Source organism: Bos mutus, chromosome 13 (genome assembly GCF_027580195.1).
Source record: "Bos mutus isolate GX-2022 chromosome 13, NWIPB_WYAK_1.1, whole genome shotgun sequence".
Lineage (NCBI taxonomy): Eukaryota > Metazoa > Chordata > Mammalia > Artiodactyla > Bovidae > Bos > Bos mutus.
This window is the reverse complement of record NC_091629.1, coordinates 20,081,838-20,096,559: the sequence shown is the minus strand read 5'-3', so window position 1 is coordinate 20,096,559 and position 14,722 is coordinate 20,081,838. Positions and strand designations below refer to the sequence as shown.

At 52.4% G+C, this 14,722-nt stretch overlaps 1 protein-coding gene across 1 annotated transcript in view; it reads right to left on the bottom strand.

Annotated features, from left to right (window-relative positions):
- PREX1 (phosphatidylinositol-3,4,5-trisphosphate dependent Rac exchange factor 1) overlaps positions 1–14,722 on the bottom strand; it is a 181,481-nt gene that overhangs the window by 150,904 nt on the left and 15,855 nt on the right. The gene's annotated exons all lie outside the window — the stretch shown is intronic.

The window sequence follows — 14,722 nt, the reverse complement described above, 5'->3', positions numbered from 1 at the left end:
TTGAAACTCCCCCGCCTGTGTGTCCGGACTTTCCATTAGCTGTCTCCTTGCCCCCACTCAAGGGGGTGACCCAAACCTTTGACCCTTAATCCCTTCTCTAGCTTCGAAACCCCAGGGACAGCTCTGAGCTCATTGATGACCTTTAAGCGTTGGAAGGAGGTCACATAAGCCAATCCCTTGCCCTTCACATGAACCCACTTTGGCCCGTGCTTATGGGATTCCCACTGTGGGAGTGCCCCCCAGCCTGTCATGCCCATCCTGACTGCTTACACCTCCTCCAGGAAGCCTTCCAGGTTATACCAATCAAGGTCTCACTTTCCCTCTGATGAAGAGCCTCACCTCCCACATTCCTCTGCCATCATTTCCCGTCTGAGCCAACTCCAGCACCATCCTAAATCTGTCGCCCTCTCTCCGTGCCACCTCCTGGTCCAAGCCGCCACCATCGTTTGCCAGTTATTGCCACCCAACTAGTCTTTTTTTTTTTTTTTTTGCTGTTCTGTGTCTTCATTGCCAAATGCAGGCTCTTAGTTGTGGTGTGTGGGATCTAGTTCCCCAACCAGGGTTCACACCCAGGACCCCTGCATTGCGAATGGTGAATGTCGATGGAGTCTTAACCACTGGACCACCAGGGAAGCCCCACCCAACCAGTCCTGCTGCTCCTACAGCCCAGCCTCCACACTCTGACACAAGCAGCCCCTCTGAAAACATAAATCAGACCATACTCCTGCCCTGCTTCCAGCCCTCCAGGTCTGCCTGCTGCACGAGGAAGAAGCCCCAGGCTCACCCTTACCTGCCTGGCTCTGCATAGGTGCCCGCTACCTCCCTCCTCTCATCGCCCCCCGTCCCTGCTCTCCAGCACCTGCTGCACTCCAGACCCACCACATCCCTTCCCAGCTCCGAGGCCCTGCACTTGCCATTTCCTCCCGGGATTCTCTTCCCTCCAAAGGGACACATACCTAGCTCCCCGGTTATCCTTCATGGCTTCACTCTTAGGTCAGGCCTTTCCCAAGCACCCAGCTAAAGGCAGCACCTCCTCCGGGTCACTCTTCATGACTCCCGCCACCCTCCCTGCCTCGTTCCCATCCCAGTGTGAGGATGTTCAAACCCGGAATGGTCCTGCTCCTTTGCACTTGCTATTTCTCCGTCCCCCCCCCCGTTAGAAGGTCAGCTTCTCCAGGGCAGGGACTCTGTTATGGTCATTCCTGTGTCCCCTAGTACAGCACCTGGCACACAGAAGGTGCTCAGTAAAGGCAGGGGATTTGATTCGTTAATGAAAGGTGGTTCCTATTTTTTCTTGAATTGCATCTAATTCAAGAGCTGGTACGTACTCTGTTACAATAAGCAGGAGCTACTAACCAGTTGCTATTGACCAGCTCTTGGGCTATTTAACTGGACCAGCTGGGACCTCCCTGCAGTAAGAGGAGGGTTGCCGTTTCGGGGTTCCCGAACAGCTCCTGAAGCTGGAGCAGAGAAAAGAGACGCAGGCCCTCCCACCAGGTGCTGGGCAGGGACAGCCAATGAAGGCTCCCTCTGGGGACCAACCAAGTCCCCCCCCTCTGCTGGCTGAGGCCTTCTCCTCCCTGCAAGTCCGATTCCATCAGAGTGCCCCAGAGGCCAGTTCTGCCCCCGAGACAATCCTGCACTCCCTTCTGACGCCCTGAGCTGGTGCCCCGCCGACTGGCACCGCATGATGTTCAGAAGCACGGTTCTGGGGTGCAGCAGCCTGACCGTGCGAATCCTGCGTCTGCCTCTTGTCACGGACTCTTAGTGACTCTGCTGGCATGAGCTGGGCAGGGTACTGAGCCTCTCTGCGCCTCAGTTTCCCCCTTTTTAAGGAGCTCTACCTCACAGGGCGGTTGTAGGGACTGAAGGAGGGAATAACAGCCACAGGGACTCCTCTCAAATGGCAGCTCGGGAATCATCGGGTGGGGCTTGTTAGGAGCAGACTGTGACACCGTGGAGCTGGGCTAGGGCCAAGCTCCCTTGTCGACACTGTCGGTCCCTGGAGCAAAGCTGGAGGAGAGCAAGATCTTTGGGGCTTTCTCATGCAGCCGGGGCTCAGTAAAACGTACCTCCCATAGTCACTGTCATCTGCCTAAACGAGTCTGCAGAGAGCTGTGTACCTGGTCCTCCCACTGGGATCACACTGGAATCTTTTCAGATCTCGGCAAGGCCCTGACTTAAATCTGTAAATGTAAATAAATAAAAGCTAGACTTTAAAAAATCAGCAACTACCATTTCTTGAGAAGCCAGAAATGGCTTCTTCCATTTAATTCTCAAGACTCCCCTGCACGCTGGGCTGGGGTGGCAGGGGGTCACGGCACGGAGACCCCTCGCAATCACCCAGTGAGATGCCCCCAGCACCCTGTCTGGAGCATCCTAAGAATAAAGAGCAATTTCTATAAACCCTGGGCATGCGTGCGTGCTGTCTCTTCAGTCATGTCCAGCTCTTTGCCACCTTATGGGCTGTAGCCCACCAGGCTCCTCTGTCCATGGGTTTCTCCAGGCAAGAATACTGGAGTGAGTGGCCGCTTCCTCCTCCAGGGGATCTTCCCGACCCAGGGATCAAATTCATATCTCTTTCGGCTCCTGCACTGCGGGCAGATTCTTTACCACTGAGCCCCTGGGGAAGTCCATAAATCCGGCAACCCTTCTGTGAGCAGTACAGTCATACTACCACCCTGGAGCTGGTGTGTGTTCAAAGCAGCATCGGTTGGTTCACAGTAAAATATTTCAAATACCACCCCTGGGGACCCAGCTTGGTCCAGCATGCATTTTGTGAACAAAGGCCCGAGACTGGAGGGGTGCCCCCGTGTACCCCACGGGGAGACACTCGCAGCCTCACTTAGAGAAGAGGAGAAGGAGGCGCAGAGGGCTGACCAGCTTGTGCGGGGTCCCACGGGCCTGCAGGCGTCTGTCCAGCCCAGGAGGACCAGCTGTGTGGGAGGGGCAGGGACCGCTGGCGCAGGGCCTCCCCTCCGCCAAGCACTTCTGACCACGCAGATAGGATCTCGCTCTAATCAGCCTCTGGACCAGAGGCCCGGCAGCCCCTGCCATAAAGGGGCCCCGGGAGAACTTTGATGTGGTGGAGGACGGAGCCAGCCTGACTCAGGAGCCGGGGCCAGCCGCAGAGGAGGGAAGACCCACGAGCCCCACGGTCTCAGCCCCTCTCCAGTCCACTTGGGCCCCCCTCCCCAGTCAATTTTTTTTTAAACCAAGTATTTTATTTATGTCTGTATTTAATTTTGGTGGCACTGGATCTTCACTGCTGCGTGGGCGTTCCTCTAGTTGCAGCAGCTGGGGGCTATTCTTCATTGAGGGACGTGGGCTTCTCATAGCGGTGCCTTCCCTCTTTCAGAGCACAGGCTCTAGGGCGCACGGCCTTCAGGAGTTGCAGAGCGTGGGCTCCATAGATGCGGTTCCCAGGTTCTAGAGCACAGGATTCCTGGACCAGGGATGGAACCCGCATCTCCGGCCCTGGCAGGCGGATTCTTTACCACTGAGCCACCAGGGAAGCCCTCCCCCAGAAAATCTGAATGCAACTATTTTACCAAACCCCCTGTACTCCTAATCCCCAACTGAACCTCACAAAAATGCTTTGAAGTAGGTACGACAATGGCCTCCCATTGTGGAGGTGGAGAAACAGGCACAGAGAGGCTAAGTGACCTGCTTCAGCGTCTGAGCTGGAGTCACATCTAGGCTCAGCTGACACGGGGGCCCAAACTGATTGATAAGCACTATAAGCAGAGGATGAGTAATCATCCTGGTTTATCTAGGAGTGAGGGGCTTTCCTAGGATGCGGGATTTTAGTTTTAAAACAGGACAGTCTCAAGCAAACCAAGGCAGCTGGTCACTACCACTGTGTGTGTGTGGGTGTGTACGTGTTTCTAGTCACTAAGTTGTGTGACTCCTTGCGATCCCACGGACTGCAGCCCACCAGGCTCCTCTATCTATGGGATTTTCCAGGCAAGAATACTGGAGTGGGTTGCCATTTCTTCCTCCAAGGGATCTTCCTGACCCCGGAATTAAGCCCACATCGCCTGCATCTTTACCACTGAGCCACCAGGGAAGCCCCATCTACCACTCTAGTTATCAATAAAAGTAAAGATAACAATAACATCAAAAGCAACAGCAGCTGACAACCACTGAGGACTTACATGTGTCAGGCTCTGTCCAAACCCCTAGGGCAGGTTTTCCCTTGACTCCTCAACACACAGGCCTGGAGATGGGGCTTTTGTTCGCCTCCCCTCTTCCCCCACTTCATAGATGAGGAAACTGAGGAGCAGGGAGGCTGCAGAACTTGTCCACGGTCAGCACCAAGTAGAGGGCACACGGCCTCCCAGATGGCAGGAGCATCCCTCATGCCACGTCCTGAGGTTCTCAGAAGCCAAAAGTCATGGTCTGCTTTCAACATCAACATTATGAGATGGATGCCTTTAACATACATGTGTGTGTGTGCACGCGTGTGCACATGTGTGCTCAGTGGGATCTGACTCTTCGCAACCCTATGGACTGTAGCCCACCAGGCTCCTCTGTCCATGGAGTTTTCCAGGCAAGAATACTGGAGTGGGTTGCCATTTCCCTACTCCAGAGGATCTTCCCAACCCAGGGATCGAACCCCCATCTCTTGCATCTCCTGCATTGGCAGGCGGATTCCTTACCACTGCACCAACTCAGAAATAGATTAACATACAAGACATGCAACCAAACTGTTGGGGCTGCAAACAGTCATAGGATTTCTAAAATTATTACCATGTACCACTTATGAACGGGGTGAGCTTTGGATGAGTTCCTGCTCTTCTCTGGGCCTCAGTTTTCTCATCTGTAAAATGGGGACAGTGAGTCCTTCTCTCATAAATCACAGTGAGCATCCCATGAGCTCACACTTAGAACATGATCTACAAAGGAAACACTCTAAATATCAGCTATTACTATTAATGGCTGTAGTAGTATTGGTATCAATGTCTATTGCTTTCAAGCAAGCAGCCTAGTTTCATGAAAGCCATATAAGCAAGATAAGGCACATCCCCTCTTTCAGCAACTCTCCATGTCCATGTGGATAAAAGACGTCCCACTGCGAGAGACCACGACCTGCTGGGCCCTCCCCCTCGCAGACAAGCATTGAGATGAGACCCTCCCCAGCTGCCCACCCAGCACTAGCCATCTCTGCAAAAAGCAAATCCAGACCTACCAACCACACAGCAGCACCCAGAAGCCTCCTAGAACCTTCCTTTAATAGGCTCTGTTTTGGCCAAAGCATGATCCTTCAGTAGGTAACAGTCAAGGCAATAGCTTCCACCACATGGAAACTGACTTTTTTGCTCAGAAATCAGCCCAAATCCTGAACCCAGCCACTCCTATCCCCTTCTCCCCATTCATCTACTTTCTTCACAGCAGCCAGAGAGATTCTTCTAAGATGAGTCATTCATTGAGATTCTCTGGCTGAAAACCTCCACTGCTCACAGAATAAAAGCCCAGCACCTCACCTGGGCCCCACAACAGTACTCAGACCTCCTCTCCCCACCTGCTGTCCCCTCACTCACTCCACCCCAGCCACAGGGCCTCCCTGCTGATCCGGAAACTGGCCAAGCTCATCCCTGCCTCAGGGCCTTTGCACAGGCTATTTCCTCTGCCTGAAACAACTCCTCCTGCCCTTCTTCTTATGGCTGGCTTTCTTGGCATACAGGTCCCAGTTCAAAACTCATCTCATCAGACAGCCTTTCTCTGATCATCAGATCCAAAACAGCCCCCAACACTATCTAACTCATACCCCTGACTTATGGTATTCACAGAACTTGTCACTTGCAGGATTTTTTTTTTTTTTTTTTTTTAGGATTTTTTATTTGTTTATTTTCCATGTCCTCCTATTCAAAATACCAGATCTTAGAGTAGGGTTTTTGTCTGTTTTGATCACTGCTGCTTCTCCAATGTCTGGAACCTAGCAGGACCTTAACCAATATATGCTGACAGTATAACGACATCAGAGAACAAGATTCCTGGAGCTTAAAGTGCATCTGACACAGCAGATCACCCATTCCCTATGGGACAAGGGCTCCAAGAGAAAACATAGGGTGCAGAGACCAACGGGGGCAGCAACCCTGCCGGGGAGAGGGGGTGACAAGCCAAGGAAGAGAAAGTGCGTTAGACCCTCGCCCCCCAGACCGGCAGCATGGCCATCTCCTCTCCTAGGAGCCTGTTGCAAATGCAGCATTGCAGGCCCTACCCCCAGGGCCTGCTGTTTCTGCATTCTAATTAGATCCACCCCAGGCAGTTCCTATGTATAGTAAACCTTGACACATCCCCGTCTAGACCCCAGGATAAGCAGGCAGTAGTAGGCATGTCTGGCTCAGGGCGGCCCTGGAAACTGAAAGGCCCCGGGCAGGCCTGTGAAGCCACCCTCACACAGAGCATAGCCTCCCAGTGCCACTGACCAGGAAGAGCGGCGAGGCCCATCCAGGGTCCCAGAGCAGCCTTCCTCCCTAGGGCCTGAAACACGATCCCAGACGCCCAGACCGGCATATGCAGGTGGGGAGGGAGAAGGGGGATACGAACCCAACAGATTTGTGTGGCAGACTCCCCGAGAGTCGCACCATCTGGAGCCCCTTTGTGATACAGGGAGGGGAGGACAGCAGAGAGGCGGAGAGCCGGGAGTATTTATAACGCACAGGCCAAGCAGGCGAAGGAGCTGAGTGCGGGGAGAGGCAGGGGACCCACCACCGAAATGCCTGCAGCATCCCCATCTCTGTCTCCCAGCCGCCTGCAACAGACAGGGCCACACACCGCCAAAACCACTTAGAATCTATGTGAAATCCACCCTTTCTGTAGCTCCCAGAGATGTGACCTCCTGCACATCAACCCTGAACCTCTGGGTACATGCCCCTGTGGAAGAGCTGACCCTTCATCTCCATTGATAAGGATGAACATGTGACCCAAGCCAAACAATCAGATTTCTGGGCTCCTAAATAGACAATACTTCGTTTACAGAGGGGAACATGTGCCAGGGGTCAGGCTGGGGAACACCTGGATCCAGCTATGCCTGAAGCCATTAATCCTGAGTCAACTGAGCCCATAATAGCCTTTTTTATCCTTAAGACACTGATTTGAAATTTCTGTCATTCACAACCCAGAGAGTCCTAACACATCTGCTAAAGCACTTAACACCCAGTAGTGTCATTACTTGGAGAAGGCAATGGCACCCCACTCCAGTACTCTTGCCTGGAAAATCCCATGAACAGAGGAGCCTGGTGGGCTGCAGTCCATGGGGTCGCTAAGAGTCAGACACGACCGAGCGACTTCACTTTCACTTTTCACTTTCATGCATTGGAGAAGGAAGTGGCAACCCACTCCAGCGTTCTTGCCTGGAGAACCCCAGGGCCGGGGGAGGCTGGTGGGCTGCCGCCTATGGGGCCGCACAGGGTCGGACACGACTGAAGCAACGCAGCAGCAGCAGCGTCATTACTGTCAATCGCCTGCACTGGAACTCTCTGAGGACGCAAACCGTTGTTTGATTTAATTCTGTCCCTGATGCCTAGAAGAAAGCCTAACATACACTATAATCTCAAGAGACACAGGACAATGAACGGATGGTCTTCCTTCACTCTACGAATATGCACTGGGCACCCAGGGTGCCAGACCTTGTTCTGGGTCTGGAAGCAGCAGGAAACGGGGGAGACAAAAGAATCCCTGCCCTCCGGGAGTTTCCACTCTAGTGAGGGGAGGGCAGACAATTATTAAACAAGTGAATAAGGTCTAACTGCAACGGAGAAGGGGAGAGGGACCCTGAGCAGGAGGGGTGCTTCCAGACGGGAAGGTCTGGGAAGGATGCCCTGAGGAAGTGCAGTACTGGAGCAGAGGCCTGAAGAGGCACCAAGCCACACGGACACCTGGGGAGTGTTCCAGAGCAGGCAGACAGTAAGCACAAAGGCCCTGAGGCAGGAACGGGTCGGCTGTGTTTGGAGACGAAGTCAGAGAGATGGACCCAAGGAATAGGCAAACCAGACGCTGAAGGGCTTCCCAGGCCATCTCCAGGGTTTTGACACTGACCACAAGAGGGGGGGAGCCCTGGGAGGGTTTTAGGTAGAAGAGGAATGTGACCTGACCTCTAGGGGGTGTGTGGAGACCCACCTGTCAGGGACGAGGGCAGAAGCCAGGGGCCAGAGAGGAGGCGACCGAAACAGTCCCAGGAAGCAATGAAGGCAGCTAGCACCACGGCAGCAGCGCGGAGGGGTAAGGAGCGGCCAAAGTCTGGATGCTCATTAGAAGTGAAGCCTACGGGATTTCCTGACCGTTCAGATGCAGGAGATAAGAGGAAGAGCAGCATCAAGATGGTCGCAGGGATGTGTGTGGGCAGGTGGAAGGATGGAGACACCATTACTTAGACAGGAGAGGCCATGAGCAGAGTGAGCTGGTACAGATCGGGAGTTGGCAATGCCCATTAGACACCCAAGGAGAGTTGCCATCGTCACTGGATACATACAGATGCTGGGAGGTCAGGGCAGAGGGCAGACTAGGAAACATTTGGGAAATGTCAGCAAAGGGATGGCAGGAAGGTGACTGAAAAGACATACTCAATCACAGAATGATGAAGAAATGACAGAGGGAGAGAGGGAAGGAGCCACCCCACACCCCTGCCCCTGGGCTCCCATCCCCACCCCCAGTCTTCCCAACTTCGTGCTGGGGGAAAGCCATAATTGACAGGAATAGTGACGTCAGCTCCTCCTGGAAAGACCTGGACAAAGAAACTGCACATACAGCATCTCTCCTGCATCCACCCCCACCCCGCCTCCATCACCCAGGTGACAAACTGAGGCTCGGAGAGGGACAAGGCCGACGCCAGGAATCCAAAGGCTGTCAGCTGGCGGGGCCGCCCGAATCGGGCCCTGGCTGTTGACACCACGTGCTGCTGCCAAACACAGCTCTTCACGAGCAGAAATAAAGAGGACGCCCCCCTCACCCTGCCTTCCGGGGCTGCCGGCACAGAGGACGCGACAAAGACTGACACATGGGGAGGGGGCTGAGAACATATCTTGGCTAGAGGCATCGTGGTGACTGGCAGACGACAGGGCTGGCACCGAGCTGGGGAGCCAGGAGGGGTGGCCAGCACCAAATTCAGGCCAGAGTCTCCAGAGCCTCCCCAGAGGCAGAGTATCTCCACTTCTTGGACATACAGGCCAGTCCTGAGCCCACAGCCTCTTCCCAGGGATGGGGCATCCTGCTCCCACCTCGACACCTCTCCGAGCCCCAACTTCCTTGTCTCTAGGATGGGTGGCAAGCAAAGACATGTTTACGCCATCTTTTCATCACAGAAGCTAAGATTCATTGAGCTCTTACTGTATGTCACTGACCTAGCCCCCAGTCCTCAGCCTCGGCACTACTGATATTTGGGACCAGATCATTCACGTCATGGGGGCGGTCCTAAGGCATTGGAGGATATTTAGCAACATCCTTGGCTTCCACCCACCACACGCCAACAGCACCCTTCCTCGGCACTTATGACAACTAAAAACGTCTGCAGCTTTGCCCAACGTCCCGGGCTGGGGTCGGGGGCAGGGGGAAGGGCAAAAAGTGCCCTCGTTTGGGAACCCCTGTTCTAGGCACAGTTCTACGCTGCCCAGGATGTCAGCTCCTCAAGGACGAAGATCTTTGTCCACTGGTCAAGTCTGGGGCCCAGATTTAACTTAATGGGCCTGGATTCAGAATCTTATTGACCCATCCCATTATTCTGATTCTCAAAGGACTATGAGAGGCTTTATATGAACCAATATTATATCCAGGTCTACCACCCATGGGTGAGAAGCCAGCAGCTATCTTTTTTTAATCATCGGTTTATCTTAGTTTGAAAAATAATGCCTTAATTATAACTAGTGAAACAATGCAAAAAATACAAAGATGAAATATCTTTCTCTGAAACCCTCCCCGTTCTCAGCCCAAGGCCACCTGGGGTGCATCGTACAGTGCCCTTCTCAACATTCATAAATACCCGTCCAGAGGGTCTTTTTTGGCTGTTGGGTTTTTTTTCCTACAAAACTGGGATCACCCTCTACGTTTGACCTTAACCTTTCTTGCTTAACAGTACAGCGTGTTCAGCCCTTCACGTCAAGTGAAGAGATCAGTTTCATTCCTTTAAACAGCTGCCTGACACCGCAACCATGGATAAGCGATAACCTTTGCCTTCTCTCTGTGAACAAATATCCAAGTGGTTTCCATTCTGCGGGGGAGGTCCGTCATAAAACTGGAACAAACAACTGTCTAACTTACATCTTTATAGACTGCTTCTTCTCGGCTCTACAGGAGAGATTCCCAAAGACAGAGTCAGAGGTTATCACGGTTTTTGACTTTTAAGAACATTGCCAGACTTACAACGTGATAAGTATCATTAAATTGCTGTATGTTATATATGAAAACGGTTAAGATATTAAATCCTAAGAGATCACATCACAGGGGAAAAAATCTTTTTATTTTATGTTGTAGCCATACGAGCTGACGGATAGTCAACTAAACTTAACGGGATCATCATTGCACGACGTACATCAAATCATCACGCCGTACGCCTTAAACTTACACACTTCTGTGTGTGAATCATTTGTTGTTGTTCAGTTGCTCAGTCGTGTCCGACCCTTTGCAAACCCACGGACTGCAGCATGCCGGGCTTCCCTGTCCTTCACCCTCTCCCGGAGCCTGCTCAAACTCATGTCCATTGAGTTGGTGATGCCATCCAACCATCTCATCCTCTGATTTACTTTCCTTCCAATTTCATTGAATTGTATCTCAACGAAGTTAGAAGGAAAATAAATGAACAAATAAGAAAACATGGCCAGACTATTCTTCCCAAAAGATAGCAGCATTAATACTCTTGACAGGAATCATGGAACTGTCCATTTCCAAACAAGCACATCAGCACCGGGTATTACGACTTTTTCTGTGTGTGAGAGACAGATAATGGTAATGTTGATTGATGTGGTTACTGAGCAAGAATGTGGCTCCACATAGTTCTCATTCCACAAAACACTACCAATTCAAGAGAATTGTTTTCTGACCCACATGAGGCTACGTGATTGTTGGGGAGCAGGCTGTCCCTCCATGGGGCCCTGAGATGTCTTCCTCCCAAGTCCCTCCCCATCCTTGTAAGCTGCCCTCTGAGCCTGCACCATTTCTCAGATGGATTTCACACCCAGGAATAACAAAGATGTCTTTGTCACTAGGAAAGAGGGAACGACTGTTGCCAGAACATTCTGGGTTCTGTTCATTCAAATCTCCATGTGTCAGGAGGAGGAGGGTAGAGTTGGGGATGGCAGGGCAGGATGCTTCCCACTCTGGGGCTAACCTCAGGGGTAGATGCTCCCTTGGGCAGAGCTGGAGCAGCACCAAACTCCCTGTCATTCACTCACTGGTTTATTCTACAAATATTTGCTGAGTGTTTGGCAGGCATTCCGGAAAGCCCTTTACATTGCATGCAATTCATACTCACAGCCTGATAAGAGAAGTAACACCATTAACCCCATTTTACAGATGAGAAAACTGAGGCTCAATGAGATTAAAGCCAGGACCCAAGGTCACACAGCTAATGAACAACCCAGGAGCACAAAGGAGCGGCAAATAACTAACTTCTAACCACCTGCAGAACACCCCAGACCCCAGCTGTCGCGTTGTTCCACCTGGGCTACTACCATGCAGCCTCCCCCTCTGCCTCCATGCTGCCCCCCTACAGTCCATTCTCCCCTGGTAACCAAACGGATCCTGGGACAACTACGCGAGATTCTGTCCCTCCTTTGTTCAAAAGCTCCAAGGGCTTCCCCGCCTCTCAAAGTCAAATGCAAAGTCCTTACAATAGCCCAGTCTGCCCACCAGCCTCTCCACTCGTACAGTTACCTCCCTGACTTCACCTCCCATTCGTTTTTCACGGGGCTCACTGCCTCCTTTCTGCTCCTGAAACACACCCCTGCCTCAGGGCTTTTGCACTTGCTATTCCCTGTACCTAGAATGTTCTTCCCCAGATACAGCGGTTAAGCCATTTTCCTAAAGAGGCAGAAAAGTGTGAACGTATAGTCACTCAGCCTTTCTGATCCCATGGACTGTAGCCCGCCAGCCTCCCCTGTCCATGGGATTCTCCAAGCAAGAATACTGAAGTGGGTTGTCATGTCCTCCTCCAGGGGATCTTCCTGACCTAGGGATCGAACCCAGGACTCCTGCATTGCAGGCAGATTCTTTACCACTGAGCCACCAGGGATTCAAATCCAGGTTGTGTGGCCTCAGAGAAAACAAAACACACAGGCGAGAGCCTCCAATGAGAGAGAAGGATGCTGTGTGACCCTGAAGCCTTTCTGGGCACTGAACCTCTCTGAGCCTGTTTCCTCATGGATAAAATAGGTAACACAGGATCGGCTTCTCCACGAGATTCCAGGGAGCCTATGTTGCTTGAGACTTGTCCCCTGAGGACATCACACACATGTGGATGCTGGTGCTATTATTAGACCCATGGCAAGAGCCAGAACGGTCAAGGAAGGTCTTCTCAGGAAGCAGGATATGAGCAAGGCTTTGAAGGTAGGATGTGGAAACACCACCGGGCAATGTGGGCAGCCCCAGTGACAACAGAGCTTCCCTGGGCCCCAAGACTCGGGGGAAGGCAAAGGCTTCCAATCCAGGATGACAGTACCAGCACAGAGGAGAAGAGATGCTCTCAGCTGGCATCCCTCCCCTTCTCCCGGTCCCAGGGCCCTGGAGTCTGCCTTCCAGGACTCACGCCTCCTCCATGGGCACGGTGTACAGGTGGGCCCCTCACCCAGACCTGGCCGGTCAGCCTCAGTGACAGGGGTCTGGGCTGGGCACGTGACTCAAGACAACCAATCAGAGCCCACTCACCCCACTGGAGTAGCCAGACCCTCCCCTACACAAACCAAGCAAGACCAGTCTGTGCTGAAGGCATTAAACTGGTTTTCCATCACTTGCAACAAAAGAAGCCTGAGGACCAGCACTTGCTGCTCTTTTATTGTTGCTGTTTCAAAACCTTCTGGATTCTGGAGAGACAAAGCAGGGGAGAGAAACTCCACGGAGCTGCACAAGAGGAAGAGGACGCCAAGCCTCACTGGGAAGGCATCAGGGTCCTCGAGTCCAAGCGGAGGCCCCCAGTGGTAACTGAGGGACCCCCGAACACCCAAAGAGGAGCCCACTGCGTCCTCTCTGAGATCTGCGGCCCGGAATCTCCCAAAGGAGCCCAAGTACAGAACAAGATTCAGGAAGCAGGACAGATGAATGTGGGAACCTCCAGTTCGACAGCTGAGGTTGCAAAAAAGAAAGGAGAGTGACTGCCCACAGGCCACAGGAAGTGGAAGCTTGGGTAAGAGAATCACCCTCTCCAAGAGAGAGCCACCTTCTCCCCCTCTGCTCACCTCAGAGAATAGAGGGACCACCCACAAACTACGAGATGCATCTCAAACTGAGCTGCCTGAGTGGAAGGGGCTGGGGCTGGGGCCGGATGGGTGTCCTCCGTGATGACGATGAGAGTCACAACCTTTGGACAAAAAAAGCACTTTTTTTGCTTACTAAGTTCAGTTCATTTCAGTCGCTCAGTCGTGTCCGACTCTTTGCGACCCCATGAATCGCAGCACGCCAGGCCTCCCTGTCCATCACCAACTCCGGGAGTTCACTCAGACTCACGTCCATCGAGTCGGTGATGCCATCCAGCCATCTCATCCTCTGTCGTCCCCTTCTCCTCCTGCTCGCAGTCCCTCCCAGCATCAGAGTCTTTTCCAATGAGTCAACTCTTCGCATGAGGTGGCCAAAGTACTGGAGTTTCAGCGTTAGCATCATTCCTTCCAAAGAAATCCCAGGGCTGATCTCCTTCAGAGATCACTAAAGGTGATAGTAATCCTTCCAAAGGGAATCGAATCCATCCTCCTTCCAAAGGGAGAGCCGGCCGCCTTTGTTTCTTAAAACATGTAACTCTCACACCTCCCCGGCAGCTCAGGAGTTAAGAATCTGACTGCCAATGCAGGAGACACGGGTTCAATCCCTGGTCCGGGAAGATCCCACGTGCTGTGAGGCAACTAGGCCCGTGCACCACAAGGACTGAAGCCTGTGCTTCCTAGAGCCCAGCTGCACAGCAAGAGGAGCCACCACACGAGAAGCCTGCACACTGTACGTAGAGAGCAGCCCACTCACCACAACCAGAGAAAGCCCAGCACAACCAAAAATCGAGAAGCCAACAACATTTCCAAACAACAAACAGAAAAGAACATGAATGAAACTCTCTTGGTCTGGCTTTCAGTTTTCTATGATAGAAACAAGGGTTAGAAGAACTCTTCCAATGTCCTCGAGTCTTTTTTTTTTAAGTCCAGCAGAGCAAGCACAATGGCAAATGGCAAGCAACGTTGGGTTTCAATGTCAGGACGTTAGGGAAGGGTAGGGACTGCGGCAGGCTGAAGACTGCAAGTCCTGTCTAAAGAAGGCAGCTGCTGTTCAGCTCCAGGCAAGTGTTTGCCTGTAGGCACGCAAGCTTAATGCGGACCGGTCTTCTGATTATTGAAGAACTCAGAAATAAAGATTTTCATATGAAATTTCTTAATTTTTCAAGAAATACTGGCAACCAATAAAAACAAAATTTTTAAACACTGCACAGGCCTATGCTGGCCTGAGGACCCGCAGTTTGGAACTCATGGGGCTATGGACCCATGACCACTGAATGATAGAAAGACAGACAGACAGACACACATACACACATCATGTA